We start from the raw sequence: 12,083 nt of genomic DNA, 5'->3' as shown, positions 1-12,083 counted from the left end.
TGGGGCACCTTGTCCCGTTCTGGCATTGCAGAGCGCCGTGATGGCCCTGAGAGATGCTTCCACATAGCAGCCCTTGGCCTGGGCTCTCAGCCTGTGGATGGCGCCCAGCAGGGTGGGGTGCTGGTCACCCAAGCTCTTGGCTAGCCACATGGTTTGGTAAAGCATAGAGTCACAGCCACTCTGTTTCCTGGGTCATGCACTGCCCTGTGTCCAGTGAGCCAGGGGACTTGGACAAATCTGCTAGGTTAGACTACTCCGCCAGGGGTGGCAGGCACAGAGGCTGGGATGGGGTGGGCAGCTGTTTCCACCTCCGTCTCCTGGTCAAGTCCATGCTCAACAAAGAGGAGCTGGTGGCCACAGAGGCTCACTCTGGTCCCTGCTGACCTGTGCCTGAGAGTAGAGCCAGGAGCAACTGTGACGTGCCCATCCAGGGCTGTCCAGTAGTGACCCAACCCACACTCCTGGCCATCCAACAGGACAATGTAGGGACCTCTGCTGACTGGGGCTCCTTGTGTGCTCAGCCGGAAGAGAGCATGGCCCTGTGTCCAGACAGGTTGGTGCCGTGTGGTCCAGTAGTGTCTCACCAAGGACCAGGGGCCAGGAATGCCCCCTCCACACCACCACACACGTTGCGGGAGACAGAGGGACAGTGGCTCTGCAGCCAGCAGGGAGCCCTTTGGCAGAGAGTTGCCAGCAGATGGCATAGTACCCCAAGTTCGGGGCCAGGTGGGAGCAGCAGAGGAAGAGGACAGCGGCCGGCACAGGCACTGGCGGGCCTTGCCTTCTCTTCCCTTCCCTTCTCCCTCCTTTCCTTCCTCTCCTTTTCCTTCCCTTCCCCTCCCCCAGAGAATCTGGGTCTCCTCCGCCACTGCTGGCTTTTGATTTTCTGATAGCCCATCCAGCAAGAGCTGCTGGCCCCGGGGTCCCAGCTGGAGTCAGGCTGTCTGGTGGCCACAGCCACATCTGGAAGCCTTTCAGGCAGCTACCACCACCCTACCCCATGCCATAAGCACCTGCTCCTCCCTGGGCCCCTCATACTGACGTCTGCCAGTCATCGAGTCAGCCGGTGATGGACACTCAGCCCAGAGGTGACTCACTGTGATGATCTCCTCGTTGTGACCTCTGCCACCTGGCTGTCCCCAAATTGAAACAATGAGGAGCAAATGTTACCCCCCAGTACTGTGTGCGGCCTCCTTGGTGCCCTGTTCTGCCGTCCAGCAGCACCATGGCAGGCTCTGCAGGGAAGTGCAGTCAGCTTCTCATCACGCTGACCACATCCCTGGGACAACGAGCTCCAAAGGGAAACATCAGTTTGAGCTCACGGTTCCGGAACCTTCCATCAGCTTGGAGCTGTGGAACACGCTCTAGGTATCACACCTGCACACGCTTTCCCTAATCTGAGGTCATGGAGCTGTCTGTCCCCTCATGCATCCTCCTTTTGTGCCTTTTCCCATTCATCTTGGTGTAGGGTGAGAGGGAAGGGTGGAAGCTCTTCTAAATTTAAAGTCTATTTTTCTGCCATGACCAGAAGCTTTTCAATTGTCTTTGGCTTAGCATTTGCATAAATGTTTACCTTCATTCTTATCTTTAGCTGTTTCTGATAAAGAACTTAAACTGAATCTTGTTCTTTGTATTTGGCCTGAGATCACTGTCTTCACTGGCTTCTCTGTATTGTCCCTGTCATCATTTGTGTTCCTACTACCTGCCCTACCCTGGCCTGCGAGCCTCTCCTGCCCTGCCTTCCCTGGTGCTGTCATCAGGGTGTGCAAGGGGAACGATTTAATACAGGGCACGTAATTTATAGAATTATTTTATAATAGTCACACCCAAAGAGTCACACACAAGGCAGTGCAGGAAATCTGTCCACACACTAAAGACCCCAAAGAATCCAGCTGAGGGCCTGGGTCCACAGCAGCATCCGGCACGAGTCCAGCTGGAGGCCTACAGCCCACGATAATGACCCATGCAGGTCTGTTTGATGTGTCTGCCCTGGGAAGGCCTAAAGGTCAGTGGGAAGGGCTAGAAAATGTGTGCCAGCAGAGTGAAGGATCTGGGCCAGCAGCTGAGGGAGCCACACTGGAGCCAGGAAGCGATGCCCAAAGGACGGACCAGGGCTCCGCCAAGGAGAACTACAGCCATCCTCAGTGACAACAAGGTGCTGAGCTCACCTGATAACAGTTGGGTATGTGTCAGGAGAGCCAGCGTGGCAAACTCCTTCAGGAGAATCAATAGCTACAGGACAGCCAGTAACACACCTTCTTCTTCTCCAGGTCCCCTTCTTATGCTGCTGGCGGTGCTCCTCAGGTGGGCCCTCTGCACCCCACACCACGATGACTCGGTTCAGCTGGGCATTACAAGCTGCATGCCAGTTGTCCATCCACCACACCTGGGATCCTGGGTTTCCACTTCCCCTGATCTTCCTGCCTGGGGTGCCCTTCCTTCCACCTCTGTCCTTTAAAACTCCCGCAGGTGTGTGGGTGCCGAGAGGCATTCTTGATTTTTATTTGCTTCCCAGGGCTTCCTTTCCCCACCAGATGCTGACTTCAAGGCCCGCAGTCACTCGATCTCAGCACAGTGAAGAGGTTGCATATTGCTTCTATTTCCTAGCTGCCATGGTAGTTTGGAGACGTTCGCTCCCTGGCCGGCTGAAGAAGACCCCGCGTTCACCACACCCCACGCTCCTCCCCAGCACCGCAAATAAATTTTTTTAAAATCTTTTTTGAGACAGGGTCTCACTATGCAGTTCGGACTGGCCTTGAACTCACTTTGCAGCTCAGGCTGGTCTCAAACTCACAACAATCCTCCTGCCTCAGCCTCCTGAGTGCTGGGATTACAGGTGTATGCCACTACACCTGACTGTTTAAAAATAAATTTAAACAGGAAAAAGAAAAAGAAAAGAAAGAAGTGGGGATGGGGGGACATAGCCCTTCTCTGGCTCTGACCACACATGGAATCTTCCTTCTCTCTCTCCGGAGGACTCAGTGGGCTTCTTAAATAAGCAGTCACAAGCTCACATCAGACCTGAAACAGCTTCAGCCACACTCCTCTCTCCACACCACCCCTTCCTCCTTCTGCTCCTTCTCCTCCTTCTCCTCCTCCTCCTCTTCCTCCTCCTCCTCCTGCTCATCCTCCTCTTCTTGCTCTTCCTCCTCCTCTTGCTCCTCCTCTTCCTCTTCCTCTTCCTCCTCTTCCTCCTCTTCCTTCTCCTCCTCCTCCTCTTCCTTCTCCTCCTCCTCCTCTTCCTTCTCCTTCTCCTCCTCTTCCTTCTCCTCCTCCTCCTCTTCCTCCTCCCCCCCTCCTCCTCTCCCCGTCCTCCTCCTCCTCTTCCTCCTCCTCTTCCTTCTCCTCCTCCTCCTCTTCCTTCTCCTCCTCCTCCTCCTCTTCCTCCTCCCCCCCTCCTCCTCTCCCCGTCCTCCTCCTCCTCTTCCTCCTCCCCCCCCTCCTCCCTCCTCCTCCTCCTCCTCCTCTTCCTCCTCCTCCTCCTCCTCTTCCTTCTCGGGTCCACTGCCATCCGCAACACATCGTCCAGGTTTCCTACTTCCCGGCCTTGGTTCTTTGTGACTTCCCCTTTCCTAACCTTCTTTGCCTTCTCCTCCAGGTCACCAATACCCTCTCCAGTTGTGTCTATACTGCTGTGAAACTGTCTTTTTCCTCTTCCATTTCAAGTGTTAATTTTAATTTCTAGGGACATTTTGGTTCTTTCTCCACAACAACTGTTACTTGTCAGCGTACTCAAGCCTGTCTTTTTTTTTGGTACTAGGGATCGAACTCATAACCTTGCGCTTGCCAAGGAAACCTGTCTTATTTCTTATTAAATCCCCAGGAAACCTGTCTTATTTCTTATGTAAAACATATTCTTCATATTCCTGGCTGAGAGTCCTGATGTCTGATTGTGGGGCTGGCCTGTCTTGGCCACCTAAGATTCCTGCTGACCACCGCTTCTGGTGTCTGTAGCCAGGGTGGCCACGGAGTTTCCATGAAGAACTAATCCAGGGCCGAGAGTCCCTGTTCAGACTGAAACGCCTTCTGTCTTAGTTCCTTTCTTCATCACTGGGAGAAAATACCTGACAGCCAGGAGAGGAGAAAGGGTTAACTTCAGCTCGTGGTTTGTGTCCATGGCCAGCGGGCTCCGAGGCAGAGGGGTATGGCAGAGTCTGTGGCCCAGCAGGCAGCAGCAGTGGCAGGAGCAGCTGTGAGCCTACCGTCCCTCTCTCTGTGCTCCATCCAGGCCATCAGCCTACTGACTAAGGGAGAGGCTTCTACCATACAGCCCCTTAACCCCAGCATCATGCCCTCCACCCACATTCCCACGCCCTAAGCCAGCTACCTACAAAACTCCCCGCCTATGACTGCATGAGGCTTTGGGGGGACATCTAGATAGAAGCCATGGCACTTTCCTTGATGGTGCAGGACAACTAAGGGAACGTGAATGAGAGCTGGACACACACAGACACTCACTCCCTCACGGCCTGAGAATCTTATACTTCCAGGTCAGCTCAAGACAATAGTAGAAAAGGTAGATATTTTCTTATTCTGTCTAAAGGTTCAGGTCTCTTTCTTTGGAGGGTGTGCACAGTGGTGTGTTTGCACACATGTATTGCTTGTGCATGTGTGTGCAGTGCCATGTGTATGTTGCCAGCGATCAAACCCAGGGCCTTGCACACGGTGAGCACACACAGTGCCGTGTAGCTGACCCCCAGCTCTCATCTTGGCCGTATTGAAAGCAACGGAAATCTTTTGCCCTTATTTTACAGATAAGGAAACTAAGGCACACCACCATTGCCCAACTCACTGAAGCCCTTACATTACAGATTTGAACCTTGGGATCCAGGCAGCTGGGCTCTCCCTGAGCCTAGTGATCCAAAGCAGTGGCTCAGTGGCAGTGAGCTCGGTCTCCCCCTGCTTCCTCAACAAACTCCTGAGTGCTAGGCCACACAGATGGGCAGCACAGCAGCCCTGGGAGCTCACGCTCCCCAGTGTGGGCAGGGGGCAGGCAGCGGGAACCCTGGGAGCCGCAGGGGCTACAGAGCCTCTCTACCTGCAGCAGCTGTGGCTTGGCCCTGCATCAGTGGGGAGAGCTGTGCCTACACTGGCCGCCAGCCTGCCAGCCCACTCTCGAGGCTGGCCCCCTGCTAAGGCGTGAGACAGGGCCTAGGCTACTGGCCACTGAAGTGACCTGGGGAGGGGTCTAGCCAGAACACTTCCAGGAGGTCGACAGCATAGTGGCGGGGGGCATCACCAGGAAGGACAAGCCATCTACAGGATGGCAGCGCCACAGAGATTCCAGGCCTGGACAAAGGCACCCAGTCCAGCTGGGCTGCAGACACGTCTCATAAGCCCCTGGGTACCTGGAGGTCTTTAGGAAATCAACACCTCTCCTAAGACCACCAGTCAAAAGGCCTTGGCCTCTGGCCCAGTGCCCCAGGGTCACAGGGACCTCAGTATCCTGACACTGTTTTGAACAGTCCTTGTCTGCAGAGCTCCCCCGCAATGTCACTAAGGGAACAGCTGGGCACAGCTGCATCCCCAGGGCACTGCCCCAGCCCTCCTGGAACACAGGGTCAGACGCTGTCCCCAGCACGGGCCCCGCTCCAGCAGGCTAAGACAGGGGACAGCGTGTCCTGGCGTTTGTCTGGCCCCATCTCAGCCTGCCCATGGTGGGAACATCTCAGTCCCCAATCGGGGAAGGTGCAGGCCTTCTGTCTGAACTGCCACAGGCTGGGCATTGGTCGCAAACTAGGCAGGTGCCACCTGCTCTCATGGTGGCAGGGTGGGCACAGCTGCAGAAGTACTGCCTGGCGCCTGTGCTGAACTGTTCCGGAGCCAATTGGGGAATTTGAGGGACCACTGAAGCCTGTCCCCAAATCTTGCACGCAAGTCACCATGGGTTGGGACTGGCTGTTGGCTGAGAATGCAGCTCAGGAGGGGGCACCACCCTCTCCATGCAGAGCAAGGTGGAGCGGTGTTTGCTCTCAACTCCCATCTCCTGCCAGGCTGAGACACTGCCCGGCCAGCGGCCTTGCCAGAATGCGTGTACAGTATGTGTGCGCCTTGTGCTTGTGTGTTAGTGTGTACCTGCTCCACTGGTATGCTGCCCCCTCTCCCTGCACACCTCTGGGGTGCCTTTCTTCTCTCCTTCTTGGCCCTCCTGTGTGACCCCTCCACTCATCAGCCCTCTCGTAGGCCGGTGTCTTCCCACCTGGCGGAGCCCTCAGAGAGCCAGGACCTGGTCCCCTGACTGTCTCCCTCCAGCTCCTCGGCCCTTGGGCGGTGGCCACACCCTCGGTGTGCAAGTGAGGGGTGCCTCCAGGTCTCTGATCTGATATTCATTTACCTTTCTTACTCCATAAGCAGCACAAAGGTCGGCGATGATTCTAGGATGCACCCAACTTTTTCAAAATTTCCTGCATGTTGTAGAAAATCCCAAACAAATGAGAAGACCACAAATGCCACCAGGGTGCTCGGCTGCCTGCTCTGCTGCCCTTCGTGCAGGGCTGCCAGTCCCCAGACGCTTCGCACAGGGCCATGACTCGAGCCTGGAAGCAGTCCCCAGCACAGGGTCCAGTCCTCCCTGACTGTCCTGTTTCCCGCCACGCACGGCCTCAGGCCTCTCAGCCTCCCTCGGCGCCATCTCCCACAGGCGCTGGCCAAGAGCAGTGATCAGCGTCTCGCAGCGGCCTTTGCCAGCTCCCGGGTCAGCCTGAGCCAAGCTGGGGGACTGGAGTGTGTGGAGGGGCCTGGTGGGAGGGCTGTGCACCTTCACAATCCCCAGCTGCCCCAGGAGCCCACTCCGGAGGCCTGGCTGTTCCGCCCCAGCCGCCTGGAGGGAGTCGAGGATTCTGGCTCCTGATGAGGAGAAACCACGCCAGCTGCAGCTGGGCCTCCAGAGGCCAGGGGCCCAGTCCAGGTCCTGGAGTCTGCGTCTGGGGCCAGCCAGCTTGGGGGAGGTGGGGACGGTGTCAGGAGGCCCCAGCGGTGAGAAGCAGCCCAGGACCTCCTGCAGACGCGTAGGAGCGACCATCTCCGCCCTGTCCCCACCCCCAGCATAGTGACCAGAAGCACGAGGCACGTATACACCGGCAGGCACCGACCCCGGAGCAGAACCCAGACTTCAGCAGGCACAGGAGCACAGGATGCTGCCAGCCAGGGGCTTCAGGTGGCACAGGCACAAGTGCACACGCAAGCACACTCACTCGCAGCTCCTTCCTGGGCAAAGTCCTTCCACAGGACACACAAGGCAACCATGACTGTGGATTCCAAAAAGCCCAGGGGTGGGGACTCAAGAAAAGGCAGGGAGAAAGCCAGGGTGGTTCCCCAATCCGGGTACTGGCTGTGGGCCCTGACATTCATTGCACTGGCCAGCAGCTTGGACTCCTCGGACTCACAGAGTCCATGGCTCACTGGGGCCTCCTGGCCGACTCCCATGAGAAGCTCCAGGCCACCTGGGCCCCAGGCTGCAGCAAGCCTGCCTGTCCCACCTGAGTGCTCATCACTCAGTGTGTCCCTCACACAGGGGCCCAGAAGACGGTGGCCAGGGCAGAAGGGAGAAGGCCAGGGAGCTGGGTGTAAAGGCTGCAGACCCCGAGCCCCCAGCCCCGCAGAAACCCCTCTTGGTGCCTGAGCTTGGACAGAGGGGGCCTCACCACTCCTGATGAGAAAGGTCCTGGTGTGACACCCACAGCTGCCCTCTAGGCATCCCAGGCATGTCCAGGGCCTCTGAAGCACCTGGACCTGCTGTCCAGCCCCCGTGGGGACAGAAGAAACCTGATGTCCATCTTCCAGGCCTCAGGAGCAAATCCTACCTGTTATCTGCAGAAAGAACCAGGGCCCCTCCTAGCCAGCCCCACTGCGGGAATCTGCCAGCTCCGAGGCCTACACAGGAGCTGCCTGTGGGGGAGCACAGCCTTGGGGACCCCAGGCTCAGCGGCTGATGACAGGCCAAGCCATGGACAGACGCTTGCTGTGTCTTCCAGATGACGCCTCCGATGCTGTGGCAGAGGCAGGCGAGCTCCCCCGACTTCCTCCCCTGCAGTTGTAAATATGTGTCCAGAGCAAGTGACAGGGCCAGCTAGAAGCCCAGGCCGTATGGACATAGGGTGATAAGGCACCTCTGGCACCCACATGGCACCCACCCCCGGCCAGCTGCCCCTGCCCAGAGTCAGGGGTGACTGTGCCCCCTGTGGCTGTCCCCTGGGAGACAGCCCAGCTCTGGACCTCGTCCATGGCTCTCATGCCTGCTGTGGGTCTTCAGTTTCCTGTTCCCCCCAGGCCAGAGCTTTCCGAGGACAGGACAGGTCACACTGGACCGCCCGTGATGGGTGTGGCACTGACCCCTAAGATAGGCAGCAGGGTCCTGTTGGTACACAGCCACCCACACAGAGCCTGGGCAGATCCCTCCCCAGAACAGAGGGGAAGGTGACCCTGCACCCCTGTACACCCCGAGAGGCTGGCGGCAGACGGTGATGACAGAGATCACAGCCCAGAGCCCTCCTCTGGGAGTCCCACCCACGCCCCTCCGCAAAGCCCCCTTGAGGTGGACGTCAAGAGTGTGCTGAGGGCTTGAAATCTTCTCAGGGACTGTCCCCCGTTCCCAGCTAGACCAGGAGTAGAGGCTACCGTGTCAGCACAGCACAGCCCCTCAGGGAAGGGGCAGACACAGGCAAGGGGCTCCCCGAAGCCTGCCCAGTGTAGGCACAGACCCCAAGGTCTCTGAACCCGTCCCTGAACCTGTCCAGCCCTAGAACTGCCCCCCAACCCCGTGCCCCTGCCCTGCCTGTCCTCCTGAGCCCAACCCCAAGGCCTCTGAGGAATGAGAAGCACAAGGCAGGAGGGAAGCCGATGCCCTAAGACCCCTGGGGTCCAAGACAGCAGCAGAGAAGCAGGGCACCCAAATGCTGGCACCTCCAGGCCACCCCTTCCCCCAGTCATGCCGTTCCCTGCCGGAGTCGCTGCCCATGAACCCTGGGTGGCACTGGGGCTGGAAGTGGGTCCAGAGCTGGCATAGCTCGAGCCCGCTGCTGGGCTGCCACAGATGCCACTGCTGGGTCTGGCCAGGGCTTCTGGAACACAGGTGCCAGGACGCCTGTGCCAAGACCACCACATCCTGGCCATCTGGGGACCCGGTCATCACTGCTTCTTCTCGCCCAGGCTCCCGAGGTTACAGTCCCTTCAGGGTAGGGTGCACTTCCTGGGTGCTGGGGTCGAGGAAGTCCAGGCACGGGGCCCCAACAGGAGGTCAGGGATCCTAGCAGCCTCCCACCACCATCACCCACAAACCCGGAATCCCCCTTGCCAGTATGGCGCTCAGAGCCAGCAACCCAGCAGTCAGAAGGGAAATGGTCAGGCCCCCAGGTCCAGGGTGACCAGGGTGGACGGAGAGCCTGGGGCAGGTCCCATCTGGCCCCTGAGGCCTCCACAGCCCCACTGCCTACCTCAGAGCTGGCGCAGCCCTTCCTGGGCATGCCGTGGCAGTCACGGCATCCGGTGGCAGCTGGGGACCCCACTGCCTCCCGGGACCTTGACAGACATCTCTGAGCCTTGATTACCTCTCCTGCCCCCGGCCGTGTCAGGATAGAGGAAAGCTGGGCACCAGACAGGGCACCCAGGCCTCAGGGCAGCAGGCAGGACTAGGGGCCCGCAGCAGCTAACAGCAACCTTGGCACGTGGCCCTCCTCCATCACCCTGCAGGCCTGCTCCCGAGACAGACAGGGCACAGCTGGCCCCCGAGCCCCCGCCTCCCCACCCCAGGGTGCCCTCGGGTCTCCTGGGGAACATTTTTGACATTCTCTAAACCGCCAGCAAAACAAGATGAAAATTCAGTAATTGCTTTTGGCAGGGAGTCCACCGGCCAGCTCAGGGGCCAAAAATAACCGAGGAAGTGTCCCAAGGCCACCTGCGGCTGCAGGACTCCATCTGGGCCCTGTCTGAACACAGGACAGGGGCGGTCTGGCCCTGAGCCTGCCACTGCCACCGCTGGCCAGCACAGAGCGAGGAGGCAGGCGGGGACACGGGTAAAGGGGGATGGCAGGACACAGTGAGGTTGTCACTTAGCGCACTTCAAGCCAGGGAGCGTCCAGCCATCCGGAAAAGTGCAATGTCACACTTCACCAAGCAAAGCAGCTGTCATGCTACTTAGTGGCCACAAATAGCTGGTGGCAGCCCGGGAGAGGGTGTTGGCCGTGGCCAGAGGAGACAGACGCCAGACTGGCAGGGGGGGCATCTGCCCCACTCTCAGCCACCTCGGGGCCCCAGGCCTTGGCCGGTCCTGTGCTACAGACAGAGAGACCGAGGCTCACGGAGGGAAGGTCCCATGGCAAGGATCCAAGAACTGAAGTATGGGGCTCAGGTCAGGGTGGCCTCCCCTTGCCCTCTCCTATCCCCCTGCTCTGGTCCCAAGCTGGACTCGACTGGTGCCCAGGCGCAGCAGGCAGGGCTGTATGTGAGTCTCAAGTGTGCAGGACTGGCTTCCAGTGGGGGTCTCCTGCTCACACTCAGCAGCCTGGGTCCCCCTTCCACACAATCATCCGTCACGCATCCCTGTCCCCTCTCCCTGGGGGTCCAGGTGTGATAGACATTCCCCCTCCTGCCTGTGGAGGCTGCTGAGGCAGGAAGATGCCTGACTGCCGGCCGCTGCCTGCCCCTCCCCAGGCTGCCCCACACAGGCACAGGCAGACATAGAGGCACGCGCACAGACACACAGCGGCACAAGGAAACATGCACGCACGAACGCATGCACAGACACACGCAGACATACACAGACATATACACGCAAACACAGGTGCACACATGGACATACACATATACACACATGAACACACAGGGACGTACACTGGGATGCATGTTCACGTACAGACACACGCAAACACACCTGTCTCAGCAGGTGCACACGTGCTGGCATAGGCACATGCATAAATACATACTGAAGGGGGCTGGGGATTTAGCTCAGCGGCATAAGCGCCTGCCTTGCAAGCAGGCAGTCATGAGTTTGAGCCCTGGTACCGATAAAAAGGAAAAAGACAAAAAAAAAAAAAAAAAAAAAAACATGCTGAAACAGTGATGCACCCCCAAACACACACAGGCACAGCCATGCAAACTCACACACACACACACACACACACACACACACACACACACATGTGCACCCACACACGGGGATGGGGTACCCATCCCCAGCACTGCCCACAGAAGGAGCAGCTCCGCCCACCCACCTCCAGCCCCTCCAAAGCACCAGCCCCATGCCCAGGCCCAGTCACTACCCCCTTGGGGACCAACCACCCAAAGCACCTGCTCCCCTGCTGCAGCCTCAGGCCATGCAGCACCCCTGGAAGAGGAGGAGGAGACGACAGGAAAAGGCCTGGAGCGGAACAACACTGCTTACAAAAGGGATCCCTGAGTTGCTCCCCTGGAGGGTGCAGATCCTCCCTGGCCTGGCCCTGCACCCAAAGCTGCGCTCACACCCAGCATGTGAGGCCAGGATCCAGGCACACGGGCACCCCAGGCTTGAGCCAGATGGAGGCAGCTGCTGGGGGCTTTTCCACAGCACCCCCCCCCCACCAGCAGCCCAAGCTCCTCCTTAGCACCAGGCTATGCCAAGGGCAAGGTGGAGGCCTCTGGCTTCGTGGAACCTGAAAGGATTTTGTGCCCTGGATGAGAAGCTGCAGCGGTGGGAGGCTGGGAGGCAGAACCAACAGGTTCTATCTTGAGGTCATCTTCCCCACCCCTAAGCCCTACCTGTGGTGAGAAATGAATACCAGTGGGCTACCTGTGCATCAGTAATGCCCCTTAGGCACCACCCCAAACCTAAGCTATATGTACCATGTGTCGGGCAGAGAGAATGCCAGACCCCGGAGGTCATAGAGTCTCTCTCCACATTTCTAAAATAAAGGCCATTTTTATTTCATACTTCTTATCTTTTTAGCCGTGCCAAAAATTCTATCAGATGGTTCCCTGACCGGAACCAAAGACAAGAGACTGCTGGGATCTCCCAGTCTTGAGTCCCCTGCTGATTCACGAACTGGACTGCATACTGGATTAATTCCCTACTTCTCAACATGCCGGAGGTGCTAAACTTGTGCCGCTGGTTT

The 12,083-nt window shown here is 58.3% G+C and overlaps 1 protein-coding gene and 1 long non-coding RNA gene across 2 annotated transcripts in view; one reads left to right on the top strand and one right to left on the bottom strand.

Moving 5' to 3' along the window:
- Adamtsl2 (ADAMTS like 2) overlaps positions 1-9,610 on the bottom strand; it is a 57,902-nt gene extending 48,292 nt beyond the window's left edge. The window contains exon 1 of the mRNA XM_013155872.3: positions 9,432-9,610. The gene's annotated coding sequence lies outside the window, so the exon portion shown is untranslated. The remainder of the gene's footprint in view (positions 1-9,431) is intronic.
- Positions 180-2,717, top strand: LOC134474967 (uncharacterized). The gene is made up of 3 exons (XR_010045933.1): positions 180-2,182; positions 2,271-2,304; positions 2,516-2,717. It is a non-coding gene; the product is annotated as an uncharacterized LOC134474967 (long non-coding RNA).
- Positions 9,611-12,083: the final 2,473 nt, after the last annotated feature.

The sequence above is a fragment of the Cavia porcellus genome, unplaced genomic scaffold, assembly GCF_034190915.1.
Source record: "Cavia porcellus strain 051 isolate PalLab524CR breed Dunkin Hartley unplaced genomic scaffold, mCavPor4.1 scaffold_49, whole genome shotgun sequence".
NCBI classification, from domain to species: Eukaryota; Metazoa; Chordata; class Mammalia; order Rodentia; family Caviidae; genus Cavia; species Cavia porcellus.
This window is presented reverse-complemented; position numbering and strand designations above follow the sequence as displayed.